The sequence below is a fragment of the Typopeltis vanoorti genome, chromosome 6, assembly GCF_054136105.1.
Source record: "Typopeltis vanoorti isolate ZY-2024b chromosome 6, IOZ_Tvanoo_1.0, whole genome shotgun sequence".
NCBI lineage: Eukaryota > Metazoa > Arthropoda > Arachnida > Uropygi > Thelyphonidae > Typopeltis > Typopeltis vanoorti.
Window position 1 is genome coordinate 93,759,451 of NC_143554.1, and position 19,759 is coordinate 93,779,209.

General features: G+C 38.4%; 1 protein-coding gene across 2 annotated transcripts in view; it reads right to left on the bottom strand.

Annotated features, from left to right (window-relative positions):
* Prps (phosphoribosyl pyrophosphate synthetase) overlaps positions 1-19,759 on the bottom strand; it is a 76,934-nt gene that overhangs the window by 53,202 nt on the left and 3,973 nt on the right. The window lies entirely within an intron of this gene.

Consider the following 19,759-nt stretch of genomic DNA (forward strand, 5'->3'; position numbering starts at 1 on the left):
AAATATTAGTTAAAAAATGCTAGAAAAGATACTATTAAATTTTAGTAAAATTTATTACACACACAAAATGAATAAAATTTGGCTATCTGAGATAATTTGCAGTAAACGTAAAAAAAATTTAAAAATACAAAAAAATAAAATTCTGATGTACTATAGGGTTACAATTTCATGGGAAGACAAAAAATTGTGCACAATATTATGTAAGTTAAACTATTTTACTACATGATATATTAGACAATGCTTTATACACTAGTGGCCAATATTGTGGAAACCTTTTGGAAAAAGTGTATTTCTGAGGTTTGTTGGCTCATAACACCACTTTACTTTTTTTTGGAATAATACCACAAAATGATATATCAACGGAAAGATAATTTAATCAAGAATATAATGCAATAATTTTTATGAAGGATTTTTTTTTTTTATTAGAACAGCAGTTATAAAGAAGAAAGAGTGAAACACAGAAAAAATGAGCTATACAAAAATTCTCACAATGTGAGTTAATACTTAGTTGAGTAACCTTTAGCGTTAATTATGGCCTTACGCCTTCCCATGGAGTGAACCAAGTTTTTCAGTTCTGCAGCTGTTATAATGTGAAACCAAGATTGAATTATTGCTTCTATTAATTGGGTTTTATTGGTGGGTTGCTTCTGACTAACAAGTTTCTTTTGTCGGCTCCATAGATTTTCAATTGGGTTAAGGGCTGGGCTATTTCGAGGCCATTCCAGCAGTGGAATACGATTATCTTGAAACCACTTTTTGCACACAGCAGCGACATAACATGGAGCTGAATCCTGTTGAAATATAAATGCTTCATTATCTTGAAAAAGATCATGTGCAGAGGGCTTCAGTTTGTGCTCAAGTATTTCATGTATGTATATTTGGGCATTTATATTCCCATTAATCACACAAATTCTGCCCACACCTTTTGATATCATACAACCCCAGATCATAACACAAAGTGGGTATTTCACAGTAGGTGTAATGCAATCAGGATGCAAACCTTCTCCGATTCTTCTCCTTACGTATTTTATGCCATCACTACCAAACAGATTTTGGTCTCATCACTCCAAATAACACTGTCCAATTGTTCCACTGTCCAGTTAACATGGGTTTTAGCACAGTTTAATCTTTTCAACCTTTGTTTCAGAGATAAAAATGGCTTTTTTTGTGGAATTCTAGCATTTAGACCAAATTCCTGCAGTGTTTGCCAAACAGTCCTTGCACTCAACTTCACATTGTATTGCACCATTTCATCTTGTATACACCCAGATAATTTTCTTCTGTCACGTAGGCACAGTCTCCCAATTCTTCTATCATCACTTGCTGTTGTGCACCTTTTCCTGCCTTCACCAGTCTGGTTTTGTAGTCACTGAGTCTCTCCTTATACCTCTTCAAAAATTTAGAAATGTCACCTTTGGTTAAGTTTCCACCAATTTTTCTTCTAATTTCTTCATAACTATAGCCTTGTTAACTTACTAGTACTATTTTACATCACCTTCTGGGTGACGAGTTAACTCTTTGCGCCATTTCTTTAATTTTATTACGTTTCACCAAATGAAAGAACACAAAAAAAAACCCAACCAACTTGATAGCAATCACATAACACACAGACAAATGTCCTCCTCTCAGCTCCAATACATGACATCAATAGCTGAATCTTACTGCAAGCTTATTGGCTCATTGCCAAAACAAGGTGACACCTGATTGGCTCTCTAAATACTCATGCTCATTGGCTACATTCAAATGAAGGAAAGCTACTTCATATCAACCCAAGCAAGTTATGCTTCTTTTTTCTGGTTATTTGGCTATAAGTTTCCATAGAATACAGATAATTGAACAAGCTTTGTTGCATTACATTCTTGATTAAATTATCTTTCCATTAATATATAATTTTATGGTATTACACAAAAACAAGTGGTCCTATTCTAGAATTTAAACATAGAACTTTTTCGGTCCATGCTTCCAATATGCTGGTCTCACACCAAGTGATAAAAATCATTTACCATACAAACAGACACACACACACACATGCCAGAACACTCATCACCCACTTTGGCAATGCATTTCACTCACTAACCACCTGCGATGCAAAAAAATCTCCTTTTTACTTCTTTACGCACATGACCATTGTACAGTTCCAGGGATGATCTCAAATTCTTGAATCACCCATTATACAATGCAATAATTCCTCTATTTGATAAGCTCCTCTCACCAATTTACACTACTCAATAATATCACCCCCACCTCTTATCTGCCAAGCTCTGAAGACCATGCTCCCTCAATTTGTTGTCATATTTTAGACGTCCTGAAACGGCATTAGTTACTTGTCACAGTACTCTCTCTCCAATATTTCCTTACTGCAATAGAGCCAAGTGACTAGATCTATTCACAAAGTCCAAATGAGGCTTAATCAGTGTCTTATATAGTGGAACAATCACTCCTTATATGTACAGATCTGCATTCTTCGCAGTAATTTTCTGGGCAGCCCTTTCAACTTTCACAATGTGTCCTCTGAACTTCAGTTCAATATCCACCAAGATTTCAAGAGCCCTTGTCTCCTCCACATCCCAAAGCAAAGTTTCTCTTTCCAATATGGTAAACCTCATTCCATATTCTCTAGCCAAACTGTATAACTTTCCATTGAAATAACATCCCCATTCTTCAGCGCAAAGCACCAACACATCAGAACTTGCTCACATTGCTGATCCTAAATTGGCATAATCAGCAAATAACTGAATATCTCCTTTTGCACTGTGAACTAACCACTGGTGCATAACTTAATCCAGATAAAACAGATGAAGCATCTCCTCAGTCAAAGCAGATGATGATAGGAGAGGTTAGATGTAGTGGTGGAGACGGAGAATTATAATGTTGGTGTCCTCCCTCGATGAGTCTTTGGACCCCTTGGAAGTGTCACGCAATAATAAAAACCTATTATAAAATGTAACCAAGTTACTAAAGCATGATCTCCCCCTAACAAACCCATGCGGCTCTCAAAAGATTTCCATTCTCATCAATCCAGGTTTATATTCTGTCTAATCAACTTCTCTAACACCTTCACCACTACATGATATATATGAACACATGCGAGTATGCATGTGACTAGTTTGACACCATTGAATCAGATTCTTCCTTATGCAATGCCACTATTTTCCTCTCTTCTGGGACTGTTCCTGTTGACAGACCTCTGTTGAACAATCAAGTCAAGGGTACAGCCAGCTCTTTTGCATGCTGCCATAATATATGTGATGATATCCCATCTAGTTCCACAGCCTCATTAACAAGGTTATTTAATATTCTAGACCAGTGGTTCCCAAACTTTTTCGATTCTCGGCATCCTTGTTGAATCCAGATTTTCCCAAGATGCCCTATGTCAAATTCTAACAAGTACAATTTGCGAAATAGTGAATAATTTTTTTAATTAATGGGTTAGGTAAAAATAAATAAAACAAGTATTTAAGATCACAAAAAAAGTAATTGAACAATTCAATTAATTATCATTAGTGGAATGGATGAGCTTGTTGATCACTACACATTTTCTCAAATCTTGGAATCAAATTGGACACAGCCACCATCATTTCCTTCTCCACATTGATTTTTGCACGATACTTACATTCAGTTTATTGCAGAAGAATTCATTCTACTGGCTGCTGTAGATATGGTGAACATTATGATCGGCGAGTCTGCTGGGAAGCTGCTTTCAAAAGTGCCTTTGTCCAATAACACCATCAGTCGCAGAATACAGCACATAGCGGAGGATGACCTCAATGATTAATTAATTGAAAATATAAAAGGGAAAGTTTTTTTTTTCTTTTTTTTCTGAAAGTTATTCTGCACTTGGTTAGACTATAATAAATTTAGTTTAATCCTTTATCCAAGTGTAAGCAAACAAAGTTTTGCACCTGAAAATATCTTCAGGACTGGGCCAAGTCCTGAAGATATTTTCCTGTTACCTGTTGGCAACTCATATAGGTAAATATGACCTCTCCATTGCTTCTGCCTTAGTGTCACCACTTCTGGGCGTGCCTCCTACTAACGAGACCTCAATAAAAGTCGAAACCGGTCTGGGTAGTGGCCCTTCCCTTGATGCATAGCATCATACATGTCCGCAAGGAGATGTGCTTTGCATTGTGGGAGATACTGAGACAAGGAATATTGAGAGCTTGGTCCATCTTTGATACAAGTTGCCTACAGATGTACCACCTTGCCCCAGTCCTGGAGATATTTTCAAACGCAAACTTTGTTTGCCTACACTTGGATAAAGGATTAAACTAAATTTATTAAAAGGGAAGGAATTTGGGTTGCAGCTGGATGAGGCCACAGATAATAATGATGCTCACTTGATTTGCTATGTACAGTTTATAGATGGTAATAACATTGTAGAAGACCTTCTCTTTTGTAAAAGTATCACTGCTGGTGCTAAAGCGCTCAATACTTGTTCGAGATCCTAGAACAACTCAGCCGTTGAAGGTAAGGTTTTTCAAAAAACTATGTGAGGATATGGGATCCGAGCACACATCTTTGTTGTACTACAGCACTTTGTGATGGCTCTCTCATAGTAATGTTTTGTCTTGTACGTTTGAACTGTGACAGGAAATTTATATTTTTCTTAAAGAGGAAGACTACAAGTATACCAAAAAGTTTGTAAATGAAGATTCTTTTAAAGTCGATTGAGAAAAGTTCAGCTTTTATAAAAAAACAACTAAAACTATAGAAAAGAAAAATGAATGAAGATAGAGGCAAAGAATGTTTCCCACTTGTCACAACAGTTTTTGACCTCCAATGGAGTTGATTTCTCTCGAAGTATGAAATCCATTCTTGAAGAACACTTATCACCTGGTTTGAGAAATATTTTCAAAATGATAATATCGATAAATTTGCATGGATTCAAGATCCATTTAATGCCAGTGCTCCATCTAAATTTACTGCTGCAGAAGAAGAGAATCTTATTGAGTTATCTTGCGACAATACATTAAACAAAATTTAGCAGCATGGAATTAACTGAATTTTGGATATCAGTAAAAGATGAATATCCCCTTCTGAGTGAAAAAGCTCAGAGAATTTTAATTCCATTTGCGACTTCTTATTTGTGTGAAGCTGGATTTTCGGTGGTCGCTGTGATAAAAACTAACTATTCTGCGACTGATGGTGTTATTGGACAAAGGCACTTTTGAAAGCAGCTTCCCAGCAGACTCTCCGATCATAATGTTCACCATATCTATAGCAGCCGGTAGAATGAATTCTTCTGCAATAAACTGAATGTAAGTATCGTGCAAAAATCAATGTGGAGAAGGAAATGACGGTGGCTGTGTCCAATTTGATTCCAAGATTTGAGAAAATGTGCGGTGATCAACAAGCTCATCCATTCCACTAATGATAATTAATTGAATTTGTTCAATTACTTTTTTTTGTGATCTTAAATACTTGTTTTATTTATTTTTACCTAACCCATTAATTAAAAAAATTATTCACTATTTCGCAAAGTGTACTTGTTAGAATTTGACATAGGGCATCTTGGGGAAATCAGGATTCAGCAAGGGTGCCGAGAATCGAAAAAGTTTGGGAACCACTGGTCTAGAATATTAAATAACCTTGTTAATGAGGCTGTGGAACTAGATGGGATATCATCACATATATTATGGCAGCATGCAAAAGAGCTGGTTGTGCCCTTGACTTGATTGTTCAACAGAAGTCTGTCAACAGGAACAGTCCCAGAAGAGTGGAAAATAGTGGCATTGCAGGAAGAATCTGATTCAATGGTGTCAAACTAGTCACGTGCATACTCGTGTGTGTGTTCATATATATATATATATATATATATCATGTAGTGGTGAAGGTGTTCAAAGGCACTTTTGAAAGCAGCTTCCCAGCAGACTCACCAATCATAAGGTTCACCATATCTACAGCAGCCAGTAGAATGAATTCTTCTGCAATGGCATGAGGCTTCTTATATTTTGCGTGGCTACGTGCCACCTTGTAAGATGCTAGCAAAGCATTGTTTAGTATTGACATCTGCTTATAAAAACTACCTTTTTGTTGATTTAACTCTTTTAACTTTCTGGTAAAGTAGTCACGAGATGTACTAACCATGCTGGGATGATTGGTTTCTAAATGGCGTTTCAACTTACTTGGTAGCATGCACTCTGGTGCCAAAACTGTCATACACAGTGCACATTGTAGCACACTTCACCATTGACTTCTGTCGATGTAAAACCAAAGTCCAAATAACTGTAGTCATATTTTCGATATTTACGCTTCTTCACACTCTTGCCACTATTTGATGGTGTGCAGTCCTTATTTTCTCTCACAAAGCTTATTACCGTTTAGTAAAAACCGATCCATTTTTAAAAATACATACGAGAAAAAATACTTCAAAACCTTCACTTGACTAAATCACAACAATATTCAGTTGATACAATCTCCGAAAACTAATTCAACACTAAAACCGCGCGAAACCAACAGCTATTTATATACGAACACAAAGTACCGAGAAACAACTAAAACAATCGAGAAACTTTATTATTGTAGAGTGCTATCTAGTAGCCATTTGTAGAGGCTTCTGCAAACAGTTATTACTAACTGAGTTACTAGTTTGCACCAGATTGAAATGCAATATGAATTGCATTTCAATTCAATGAGAAATGATGTCATATCATATCACATTGAATTGAAAATAGAAATAAAATTATGAAAATTTTGTAATCGTGGCACCCCTGTGAGGAAGCCACAGCTCCGCACACTTTGGGAACCACTGTTCTAGAGCTTCCCATTAAAGATGGCTGACAGATAACTGTCAGTCATCTGTCCTCCTTTCGACTGCTATTCAACACTACTTTTAACCCTCCCCCACAAGAAATATACTAACAAAATACTCGCTGAACACTGACACTATATCTTCAGTAGATGTGGCTTTTTTTTTACATCTCCAGTTTCCAGGAAATCAATTTCCATCATCACCCTTTCTTCTACTAGCAACATAGCTCTAGAATTCCATAGGGTTTTGCTTTACTGTTTCAACCAATCTCTTTTCATATGCCAATTTCTCTTTCCTTACTACATTCATCATCACCTTCCTAACCTACACACTGTACTACTCACACTACTGAGGGATACTATGTTCTTTTTATTTCCATTACTGTATTTTTCAATAGATAACGTGTGCGTTATTTATACAAAAAAGTCTAAATTCGTTAAAAATGAACATGCGCAGTATACATTTGAACGGTATGAGAGGTAAATCAAATGTAATAACAAAACTAAGGTAGAAGTATTACTTAATATTTATTGAACATTACACTATTCAAATCCAAAAAATTCTTCAGACTCAATATTGAAAGAATCAATTGCGTTAAAAATTTTGTTTGGTATTTCTTGAGCTTCATAATCATTGTCACCGGACACCACTGCATTCCCTTGTGCTTTAATGAAACCATTTCTAACACAATTTTCACTTACAACAGCCCAACTTTCTACAATCCACATAACTATATCTTTATATGATGTTCTTTTCATCTGGCCTGTTTTGTTATATTCATGGATGCATTCATCATCCAGTCTTCCCACTTAGCCTGCAAATTGTCTTTGAATGGTTTATTTACTGCAAGATCAAGGGGTTGGAGTTTTTTTTGTTAAACCACCTGGAATGACGGCCAATTTGGAATACTTACTTAAAATTGTTTTAACTTCTGCTGTCATGTGTGCCCTACACGAATCCAACACTAACAAAGATTTGGGTTGAAAAATGCCATTTTTCTATTTCGCCACACATTCTCCAACCATCATTAGCAGTAACAATAATATCTTTGGAATCACAACCTTTTGGAACAGTCTTTCTTTTGAAAATCACCATCTATTGCAGTTTGGAACTATCTGCAGTTACGCAGAGAACCACAGTAAAGTTAGACCTTTCGTGCCCTGTTGTAGTAACTGAAACCTCTTTTGCTCCCTTCAGATTCACAGTCCTAGAACTAGCAACATACATGCTTTTAAAGAATTCCTCTGTCTGTACTTCCTAACTCTACCGCTAGTTGGCGCATGCGCGTTATCTATACATCAAAAGGAGCGATGAAAATGTTGGGGTTCACGTTATCTATCGAAAAATATGGTATATTCTCTTTCTCAGAAGCTCCTGCATAATTCCATCATTCATTTTACTCCTACTTTATTTATTCTCTAAACTTTAGGAATACAATCTAGCATCGCCATAAGTAATTGATTCTGGACCAAGTCCAAGGCACTGCTGATTTCTCTCCCTTTCAACTGATTAAGCCAGTGTACATCATTCTCCCCAATTGGAGGCGTCGTGGTAATATCTTCTATTATCACTGTATGAGACAATTAAATCCAGCACTCAAGTCCCATGTGTTGCTTCATGTGAGTAAGGTTGCATAAGATAGTTGTTCCTAAATATCTCAAGGAATTCAATCTCCTTACCCACATATTTCCTGCTTCCAGTCAATGCTACTATACAGTTCACCCCACTCAATATCTGAATTTTTCACTTGCCATAAAAATCCATAATTTAGATAGATGTAGCACATCTTGCAGTTCATGAAACAACAAAAATCAAAAATGTAACTCTTGCATTGACAAAGCTGCCACCTTGCTTTCGACACAGGTCAGCATACCTCACTTTAAGTTTAAAGATTTTATATGCAAAATATAAAATGCAATATATAACAAAACAAACAAGTCATTAGTGGGTATATGTTACATGAGGACTGGAGAAATAACAGAGCTAACAAGAATGATAGCAATAGTTTGTGGCAAGTTTCAATGACTGTCTCTCCAGAGATTACTGTAAAATAACTGTCAACAGAAAATGGTATTTGACAAGACTAGCAGCTGAAGGATATAGAATATTTTGAAAGGATGAGGGGGGGGGAGGGGCAGAGAATCCTATGACAGCTGAAGACCTACATCATCTCAGAACAAAGAATGAGGAGGGGAAATGCCATTGACAATTTGAGCATATAATAAAACATGCAACCAGTAGAAGGAGAAACAGTCAATGAATGACCTTGCTGGATGGAGCAAGTAGTATGGGACCGATGCAGATGACATTTAGATGACTACTTTATCAAGTACAGTAGCTACCCCCCCTCCCTTTATGAGGGTAAAAATCATTATATGATATAAAATACCAGATTACAAAGTAAGGCAACCAGGATGAATATTCTTCTACCCGAGGCTGATGAATGAGATCAGTGAACAACAAAAAATAAAACATTTTAGTGTGAATGATTTCTATTGCGTCAACATGGTTTATGCATTCTCCAAAGCAGGGTTTCCCAAATGGTGTTCTGCGAGAAGTTCTCCTGGAATTTGTCATTTTAGTTTTCTAAGCATTTTTCATGAATAAATATTTTACAGTGGAAATATTCTGAGGAGAATAATATTCGTGAATATATCGAAAAGCTCAGACTCAGAACAGCAAATAACATCTGTGTAGCAAATGTTAGTGACCAAGTCGTGTATTTTTAAATGTGGAAGTATTCATGAATTATCGTTAATTTTCACACATCAAAACCTTTCAACATTTGGGAAAGGGAATATTGCTGTTTATGACCAGTCATAAAAATTGCCTGCAAGCCGATTATAACAATGGGCGGTGAATCCTCTGTTCTTAAAACTGAAGGTAATGACACCTGTGCATAAAATGTCAGTGACCAAGCGGCATATTTTTAAACATGGAAATATTCATGAATTATCATTAATTTTCACACGTCGAAACCTTTCGACATTTGGGAAAGGGGAATACCACTGTTTATGACCAATCATAAAAATTGTCTGCAAGCCGATTACAACAATGGGCAGCATATCCTCTGTTCTGAAAACTGAACGAAATAACATCTGTGTTGCAAATGTTGGTAACTAATCAGCAAGGAAGTATAACGAAAAATTTCCCACCCGAAATGGAAGATCAAGGTAGTCTGTATCTGTTTTCTCAAATCTAGTAATACTGAATACTTTATTCACAAGTTCGTATTGTAGGGTGAAAGTGCTTGTTTCGTAACTGGAGTGCCATGATTTTTTTTAAAAGAGATAGGCCTACAGATTTAAATTTTAATATGAATAAGAGACAAGGGACTATGTTTAATTTTGGTGTTAAGAAATCTCTTACTGAACATGTTTGTGATTCATCCACCTCCATCCTACAGGGTGATCTCCAGGATGTACAAAAGGAGGGGAAAACTACCAGCACACAGGAGAAAAAGTTTGCATTCACTCGTAAGTACTTATGTTATAAATTTTTGGTGATCAGAATGGGATATGTCAATGAAAATCATCACAAATTAATTTAATGATGTTGGCCTGAGGAAACTACAATATGCTACAAGATTTCATTAGTCCAGTGATTGATAACTGATTTAAATGTAATTTTATATTTGTCAACATGTCACACCATATACATAAGTGTACTAATACTCTTTATGATTATGCCATAATTAATTATTAATAATGTAATGTGTTAATAATTCATTAATTAATTGATACATTATAAAATAACCAAGGTGTTCCATTAAAATTTCAGAATTAGTGAAGTGTTCCACCATTGCGGAACACTTCACTAATTCTTCACTAACTCATTGCGAGGCTGACATGTTTTGTCATCCCCGCAACCCCTCGAAGGAACCTCATTTCAGCTGCTTGGATTCGTGTCCACATTCTTTCGGTCATTACCCAACTCTCATGACCATAGGTGAGGATGGGGACATTGACTGTATTGAAGACAGCCAACTTTGCCTTCTGGCTTAACTCCCACTTCAATATTACCGAACGGCCAAGCTCCCGCAATATTGAGCTTGCTAAGCCAATTCGAGTATCTAGCTCTACGTCCCATTTTCCATCATTCGTGAATATGGACCCAAGGTATTTAAACTTCTCCACCTGCCTCATTGGGACTCCACTTACATTTAGAGTGCACTGGGATGGTTGTCTTGAGACCACAAATGTTTCAGTTTTGGCCACACTGATCTTCATTCCGGCGTCTGCACAAACAGCTACAAACCTATCCAGGGTCCGCTGGAGGTCATCTGTGGAAGAGCTAAGCAGAACCAGGTCATCTGCAAAAAGCAGACGTTCAATGCTACATTTTCCAATTCTGACACACTCACTGCCTCGGCTGTGCCTATCAATCCAGTCCATAAATATTATGAAAAGGAGGGGTGACAGAACACACCCTTGGTGGAGGCCAACGGAGACTGTGAAAGGTTCAAACTTTGTGCTGTTTACCCTGACACAAAACTCTGGACATTCATACAGGGACTTGATGGCAGCTAATAGTTGACCACCCACTCCATACCCTGTACTACTTGCCAAAGCTTATCCCGAGGAACCCGGTCATATGCCTTCTCCAAGTCCAAAATAACACGTGTAGACATTCTTGGCACATTCCCAAGATTTCTCAAAGACTTGCCTTAAAGTGAAGATTTGGTCAGTTGTGCTTCTACCAGGACGAAAGCCACATTGTTCTTCCTGGAACTTTGACTCAACTATGCTCCTGCACCGTCTTTCCAAGCACTTAGCATACACTTTCCCAGGCAGGCTGAGCAGAGAGATGCCACGATAGTTACTGCAATCCTTCTGGTCTCCCTTCTTAAAGAGCGGTATTATTATGCCTGTCTGCCATTGCTTTGGTGCTCGCCCAGATATCCAAGCAGCCTGACACACTCAAGTCAGCAAGAGAGCACGTCTCGATTTAAGGCTTTTAGCATTTCAGGCCGAATTTCATCATCGCCAGCAGCCTTGCCTGATTTTAGCGATTTTATTGCTAAATGGACCTCTTCTGCTGTGAGACTAGTCATTGCCCCGATCAGCACCTCTTGGATGTCCACAACTGCTGGGCCACCCGGGTTAAGAAGGTTCTCAAAGTATTCCCTCCATCTGTGGAGGATATCCTTCTCGTTTGTTAAAAGTGCATCATCAGAGGCCTTAATTGCCCTTGCTGTGCACGATTTCCTCCCTCGAAGGCGGCGGATGGTATGCCAGAATACTTTGTTTGCATTTGCATAGGATGAGTCTAATCTTTCTCCAAAGGATTCCCAAGCCTTCTGCTTTGCTGTCTTTACTGCCTTAGCAGCAGCTTTTCGTGCCTCAGCATACCGCAAACACATCTCAGGTGACCTGACTCTAATCCATATTAGGTAGGACTCCTTTTTTCCCTGGACAGTTTTTCGGACTTCTTGGTTCCACCAAGGTGTCCTTTTCTCACTGCCCGTTGCCACGCTGAGCCGCTTTCTGCTACACCATGAGAGTGCAGAGGCAGTGACAGCTGTTCTGAACAGCTTCCATTCCTCCTCAACATCTACAGTATGCTTGGGGATCTCTTTGAACCTGGAGGAAATGTCATCTGCAAAATTCTTCCTCACAGCCTCATTTTCCAATGTCTCCCATTTCACGCGGTATAGCTGCTTAGGCCTATAAGCGTTGATGGTAGTATCTGGTTTCTGAAGCCGTAGAGTGCACACAAGGTGGTGGTCAGTTGACAATTCTGCCCCTCTTCTCACACGAACATCCAAAACTGAGGAAAATAGGTCTGCTGAGACTATAAAGAAGTCAATCAGAGACCTTTGTTCTAGTGTATCCCTGTACCAGGTATACTTATGGACTTCTCGGTGCTGGAAGAAGGTATTCATTATGGACAAGCTGTTAGTACAGCAGAAGTCCAATAATTTCAACCCATTCGCGTTAAGGTCAGGGGCACCGTTCCTCCCAACCACACCCCTCCATGTCTGGTCATCTGTTCCAACATGTGCATTGAAGTCACCCATTAGCAGGACTGATTCCATGTCTGCCACCCTGTCAAAAGCAGCATCCACTTCCTCTAGGAAGGCAGAGTATTCTGACTCCAGATTAGGTGCATAGGCTTGCACCACAGCCAAATGATGGTTTTTCATTTGAAGCCTTAACACACATACCCGTCCCCCCAATGGGATCCACTCAGCAACACAGTCTGACAGCTGGGGGCTTGTGAGTATCCCCACACCCGCCTTAGTAGCCATTGTTGGGCTCACACCAGAGTAGTAGAGCTTCCACCCCTTATCCAGGTCGACAGTTCCAGAGCCTCTCCTCTTGGTTGAAGAAAGCCCGACTAAGTCTAGCCAGCAGCGCTTGGCTTCCTCAACCAGTTCCAACTCCTTCCCTGTCAGAGAGAAGATGTTCCAGTTGCCTAAAGCCATAGTCTGGTGCCGTTGTCATTTCCATCCTTTTGCAGAACCATTTCTTTGCGCTGCCCCTAAAACCTCCCCAAACGGGTAGCGGGCCCATTGATGAAGTTTCATCTAGCAGAGTGGTGTCTAAGGGAGACTGTAACATATTTTTCGAACAGGTCCCTCTGCCTAAAACCCGAATGCGTCCCTTGGTAACCCGCGCTACGGTATGAACATTTTTTGATGGCCTGATCATGTTACAGTGTTTGATAATGTCCTGTTAGCACAAGACGAAATGACATAGAAAGATTCCCCTCGAATACTCTAATAGCATTCGGGAGAAGGAGCAAGAAGAGAAGAAAGAAAGAAGCAAGGGAGGAAGAGGAGGGACCAGTCTACAGATAATATAACAGATGTATATTACATGAAGTGAGGCATGGTCCAGCATCAGGTACCTCAGGTTTGCCACACCCATACTCACTAAAGTGAGCCCTGAGGAAAAGAAATAAGTAAAACAACATAAATAAAAATTAGTGTAAAAAATGCAAAAAATTGGGTATAAAACAGATATCAAAATTATAAAAACTATTATAACTGCACTTACTGGCGAAATTAGAGTAGTCAATTAAAATATGCAGTGATGGATAGCCAAGAGTCACAAAACTCATGCATAAGCATGTCATCACCCCTCAGCAGGTAGTAGTACTATCATAATTTAATTTCAGGCTTAATTTACATGATCTGATAATCAGTCTCTCTGCCACTGGGATAAAAAGTTTTTGTCTGATAATCTGCGAGGTACAAGCAGATGGTGGATGTTTGAGAAATGAGCTGACTAAGCTGCAGTCCATCGATTTTTTTAGTACTAATCTGTTGTAATCCAACAGAACTGTACATTGAATTGTAGCTTTCATAACTGAAAGAGACGTTAGATTCAAGAGAAAGCAGTGGATGTTTCTGTAGCTCTAGGCTTTTTATTGCCTGAAAAGAACTTTGTGAGTGAACATATTAAGCACCTTTGGTATAGCACAAGCTCTATTGCATACAACTCAGCTGTAAAGTGAGTACATTCTAGTGGTCTGTGCAGATATAGTGCTGTGCAAAAAGATTGCAGATCCCACTATGTACTCATTCTGATTTTGATTTTGAACTGTGAGTGTAGACAGGCACAAAATCAGAGTATTCCATTCTGTGTGTTTCAAAGAGTTGCTGACAGACAACCAGAAGACTGGAAAATTTTGGTAGCTTACTGAAAGAGAAGCTACAGGTAAGAATGATTACCACGGTGGAAGTGTGTTTATTGGTACCAGGGCTTATATTTGCAAACTAAATGGTTTTATGGAAGTCTGTCGAGTATTATACAGATTCTCCCATCATGGACAGAAAGCAGTTGAAAGTTCATTTTCTACTTGGTTAGAGTATAATAAATTTAGTTTAATCCTTTATCCAAGTGTGAGCAAACAAAGTTTGCGCCTGAAAGTATCTTCAGGACTGGGTTAAGATGGTACAACACCAGGGCAACTCGTTGCAAAGGTGGGGCAAGCTACCAACACTCCTATCCTAGTATCTCCTATAATGCAAAACACATCTCCTTGCGGATATGTCTAATGTTATGTATTAAGGGAAGGGCCACTACCCAGACCGGTTTCGACCTTTATTGAGGTCTCTTCAGTGGGAGCCAGGCCCAAGTCGAGATATCAGGCAGAAGCATTAGCAGGTCATCTCCACCTATAGAAATTGCCAATTGGTGTGCCACCCTTTTTTTATAAGTTACTCTGGATTTAGAGAAAGATGTTGAAGATGTTAGAAAAAGATGAAGAGAAAGAGATGATGACCTGCTAATGCTTCTGCCTGATATCTCGACTTGGGCCTGGCTCCCACTGAAGAGACCTCAATAAAGGTCGAAACCGGTCTGGGTAGTGGCCCTTCCCTTAATGCATAACATTAGACATATCCGCAAGGAGATGTGTTTTGCATTATAGGAGATACTAGGATAGGAGTGTTGGTATCTTGCCCCACCTTTGCAACGAGTTGCCCTGGTGTTGTACCACCTTAACCCAGTCCTGAAGATACTTTCAGGCGCAAACTTTGTTTGCTCACACTTGGATAAAGGATTAAACTAAATTTATTATGGACAGAAAGCAGTTGGCTACGTGGTGTGGTCAGTTTTTTTTTTTTTTTTTTTTTTTTTTTTGTGTATAACAGACAGCTATTGACATTGAGGCAACAAAAGTGGTTCATTTGCCTCGACATACAGACTAGGAATAGGAGACGTGAAACATTCTGGTTGCATTGGGTCCCTGGTAGAAGCATAGACTTGAGACCAATAATCAGGTTTTGATCTTATCAATTTCCTGCATAAACATAGCAAAGAACATCTGTCAACATCCAAAAGGTTGAAAGACAGGGTGCGTAAAATGTTCATTGCTTTACAGCACTGGTCTTGTGACTGACGTGTGATGGAATAAACTGAGTTTGCTATCAAATACAAGCTCCAAGAACTTAGCTTTAGTGCAATTGGGATTAATAACTGTCCTAGTCGAAGTACTGGGTCAGGGTGAATACATCTGTGGCAGAAATACACACACACACTATCTTCTCCTGTAAAAATTTAAAAACTATATCAGCCCCAACACACAAGATGTCCCAAGACCTATGAGATGACAGTGCCATGTGTGGGTAAGTGAAAGATGGAAGAGAGGAATGTGTTGATGTGCTTTTTGAAAATCTGAGGGTTGTAGTCACTGGGAAACACTGTTAAAACGAGCAGAGATATAGGAAATGAAGCCAGAGGATGAGAAATTGGTTCAATGCATTTGGAGTTGAACTGTAACTGTAAATGGGTGTTGAATGGCAGCTGATTGTTTGTATATGAGTAAAGGAAAAAATGGAGGAATTGTGATGGCCAGTTTAGAGGAGCATTACCTATGAAAATACTTAGACATAATGCAGCAACAGAACATCTGCGAGAAAGTGATTGGAGGGAGGAGTCAACAATTAAGCAAACTGCTTGCTTCTTGAATCGAGCATTCCAAGAGAAGTTATAGATGAACCACCCCAAATGTGGGAATAGTATTATAATTTTGGGTGGATTTGAGTTTCACTCAATGTCAGTAGTTGAACACTAAGGAATACTGTTTGGAACAGAAAATAATACAAAGTTTTTTTGGAGAATTTAGAAGTTAAGGACTTGATGTGTTCACATCAGGATAGATTGGATGTGAGAGTTAACCCAAGGAGAGAAAGGTGATCCTGGTTGGCAAGGAATATTGTCAAAAGTGAGGGGGAGAGAGAGAGCAGAATGGTCTTTCTTTCTAAAAATGAGACAAACTGTGTTTTGGTGACATTAAAATTCACAAGTTACTAGGAACATGAATTGTTTTATCTTATGGGAGATTGAACTATCCATGCCATCTTAAGATGGTCCATCTATTAGAGGGTCTCGAGGCACGTCTTTGACCTTCTGCAGTGCACGTTCCAAATATCTTTTTTATTAGTAGATTTTCGTGTAGCTGGACCATCTCTAGCATGTCCTCAGGAGGGAGTCCATATTGATTGTTCTTCAATTGCTCAAAAGATGAAAATATAATCCTCACCACTTGAGACAATCAGTGTTAAAGATCTTGAAGCACGAGTTACCTGAGCACCACAAGGTTTTGAAAATGAAAAAGAGGAGTGGAGAGTACTGTCATCAACAGAGTTATGAATAGAACTGGATGTCAGGGATAGAAGATCATTAAAGTATAGGAGGAAGAGTGTGACAATATTGAGCCTTGGGATACAACAGACAGCATTAACTGAGAAATATGATGAAAGGAGACCTACCATAACCTGCAATGAATGGCTAGAGAGAAAGCTGGCAATCCATTTGCAAGAGGAGGGAGGAGTATCATTGGATGGTAGTTTAGTAAAGAGGCTGTGATGCCAGACTTGATGAAATGCCTTGGAAGTATCAAGAGCAACCACTTGAGTTTCTCCAAACTTTCCCATGGCTTGCATCCAAGGATGACTGCTGTGAAATGAGAACCGTGGAATAGTAAGAATGTTATTATTTCTTTTTGGTGTGTATCATCTAGTCTCCTGTGTTGAGTATTTTTGTTTTCAAACAGCCTTGGATTTTTTTTTTTTTTTTTTTTTTGAAAATTAAGTATGGTCCAATGTCCATCATGTCTTCTTTATCAGGAAAAATATCCAAGACATCATCTTATTGTATGCCATATAGGACATTATGAACATGAATTGTTTTATCTTATGGGAGATTGAACTATCCATGCCATTTTAAGACAGTTCATCTATTAGAGGGTCTCGAGGTACATCTTTGACCTGCTGCGGTGCATTTTTTATTAGTAGATTTTCATGTAGCTGGACCAGAGAGCATATTTGTATTTTACTCTTACAGGCTTCATTCTCATGATCTTTACTGGCACATTAGGCACAGATGACAGAGCCACAACAGGCAGTTTGAGAATGACCACATTTTTGACATTTAAAGTGCCATAAGGGATTTGGGATATGAAGCCTTAATGGACAGTTTGAGATAACCTGCTTTCATAGAAATTAGTGGTTTGAGTTTTTTTTAAGGGAGGGGTGATGTTCTCATGGGAACCTGATACTCTTTCCTATTTATCAGGATTCTTCTTACGGCTGTCACTCCTTGGGATTTGATTTCAGAGCATATCTCTTCATTGAAAACACTCTGACTGACTTGTGTGTGTGTGAGGGGATGTAACTGCAATTAGTATTCTCCTGATAGATGTTACACAAAGTAACTTTTCTGATTGTGTCTTAGTTGATGCTTCAAAAAGTATATCTCTTGAAAACAGCTTCTTTACAAACTTTAAAGATCCTGCCTGCCCCTTCTGGATGAAGAAAGGTGACATTTTCCCAATTTGATGATTGTAAAAGTAAATACAGTTAGTTATTTTTGATTTTTAAGGCAAAAAGACAAAAAAAGACTGTCAGGACACAGGTTGCTGTAGTACATATGATAAACATTAGTAAGACGATCACAAACATCCATATCCTGATGGGATTCAAACTTGCAGCCTCTAGAATGTGAGCAAGATGCCAAAACATGACCTTCCCTTAGTAAGCCTATGCTGTTCATTGCAAAGCAGAGATTCTCTGTCAACCCATTTCTGAATCCAAGCCCTAACCAACTTTTCCAAAATCTTCACCACCACTCTTGCACAATGGGATTACTATTCATTCTTTTCCACAACTCTGAACCTTCCCTGTTCTGAGACAAATTCTATAGCCTGATCAAGGGAGCAGCCAGTTCAAATGAACTCTCTTTTAGCATCCATGCTGATATCCCATCAGTTCCTATTGCAAAATTCTTATTCAGTTTGTGCAATAGCTCTGGTACTTCCTCTTCATCTATACAAGTTTCCTCATGTGGTGAAGAGGTAGTGATGAGTTCAGTGTTGCATATACCAGAGCAGCAAAATGCTCTGGTATATGCAGATAATAACTGCACTCACTGGCATTAGCTGAGCAATCAGTTCTGCATCAGTGACATGCATACTATCTGCATTCAGCAGTTATTCTTTCAAATCCATTCTTAATTTTGTTGTAGCATATTGATAGAATGCTTTGGGGTTGTCTTTAGCTTGCAGAGCCAGTTTCTTTTTATACTCAGATTTAGCTTTATGTACAACAGTTGTGACTCTTCTGGTTTGCTGCTTATAATGTTCATAATGAACACAATCCTTATGCACAAGGTATTCCTTCCACACCAGCCTTTTCTTACGAATCTCTTGCTTGATAAGATTACACATCCATTTCACTCCTACCCTATTTATTCTACGAACTCTCTGGACACACTGATATCCTTCCCATCCAATAACTGATACCATGGCATAGAACACAGCATACCCCCACTTCAAGAGGTTATAATTTCCTGCATTTCAGTTCAGCATGTAACCTTTTCTGAACACTCATAAAATTTGCCACTTCCCAAATGAGTATGGCATGATCACTCTCACCATCCAGAGACAGAATAGTTATGACTAATTAAAATCCCCTCTGGCACTATAATCAGATCCAATACTCATTGACCTCGAATTCCTTCTGTGAACATGCTGCTCGAGGAAGTTGTCTTGCAAGAGTTCAATAAATTCACATGCAATTTCATGGGTATCCAATCAATGTTCAGATATTAGTAAAGTCCCCCATTATGATTACTCTTTTCACACTCATTGTATTAATTTGTTGATGCATTTCTTTGTCACTAGCAACCAATCCAAGTCTGTACCAACATCTCACTGTATTTAATCTTGTTAAACTGTACCTCACACCACGTGATTTCAAACTCACTGCCACCACATGAAAACTTTTTACTAGTACAGGAATACCTTGTATAGCGCAGTTAATTGGTTCCAAGAAGTGTCCGTGCTATGCAAAACCGCGTTGTTCGAGGTCTATTTATAAAGGTTTTCAATTTAAGTTGTTTATTACAAAAATTTAAGATAATAAAAATGTTTAAAAATGAAAAAAAAATTGTTATTTTTATTAACTAAATAAGAAATAAAATCCTTTTAAACTGATATAAAAGTTGTAGAAAACAAAACAAATATTGCTCCAATTTTAGCATACAGTAATTTACT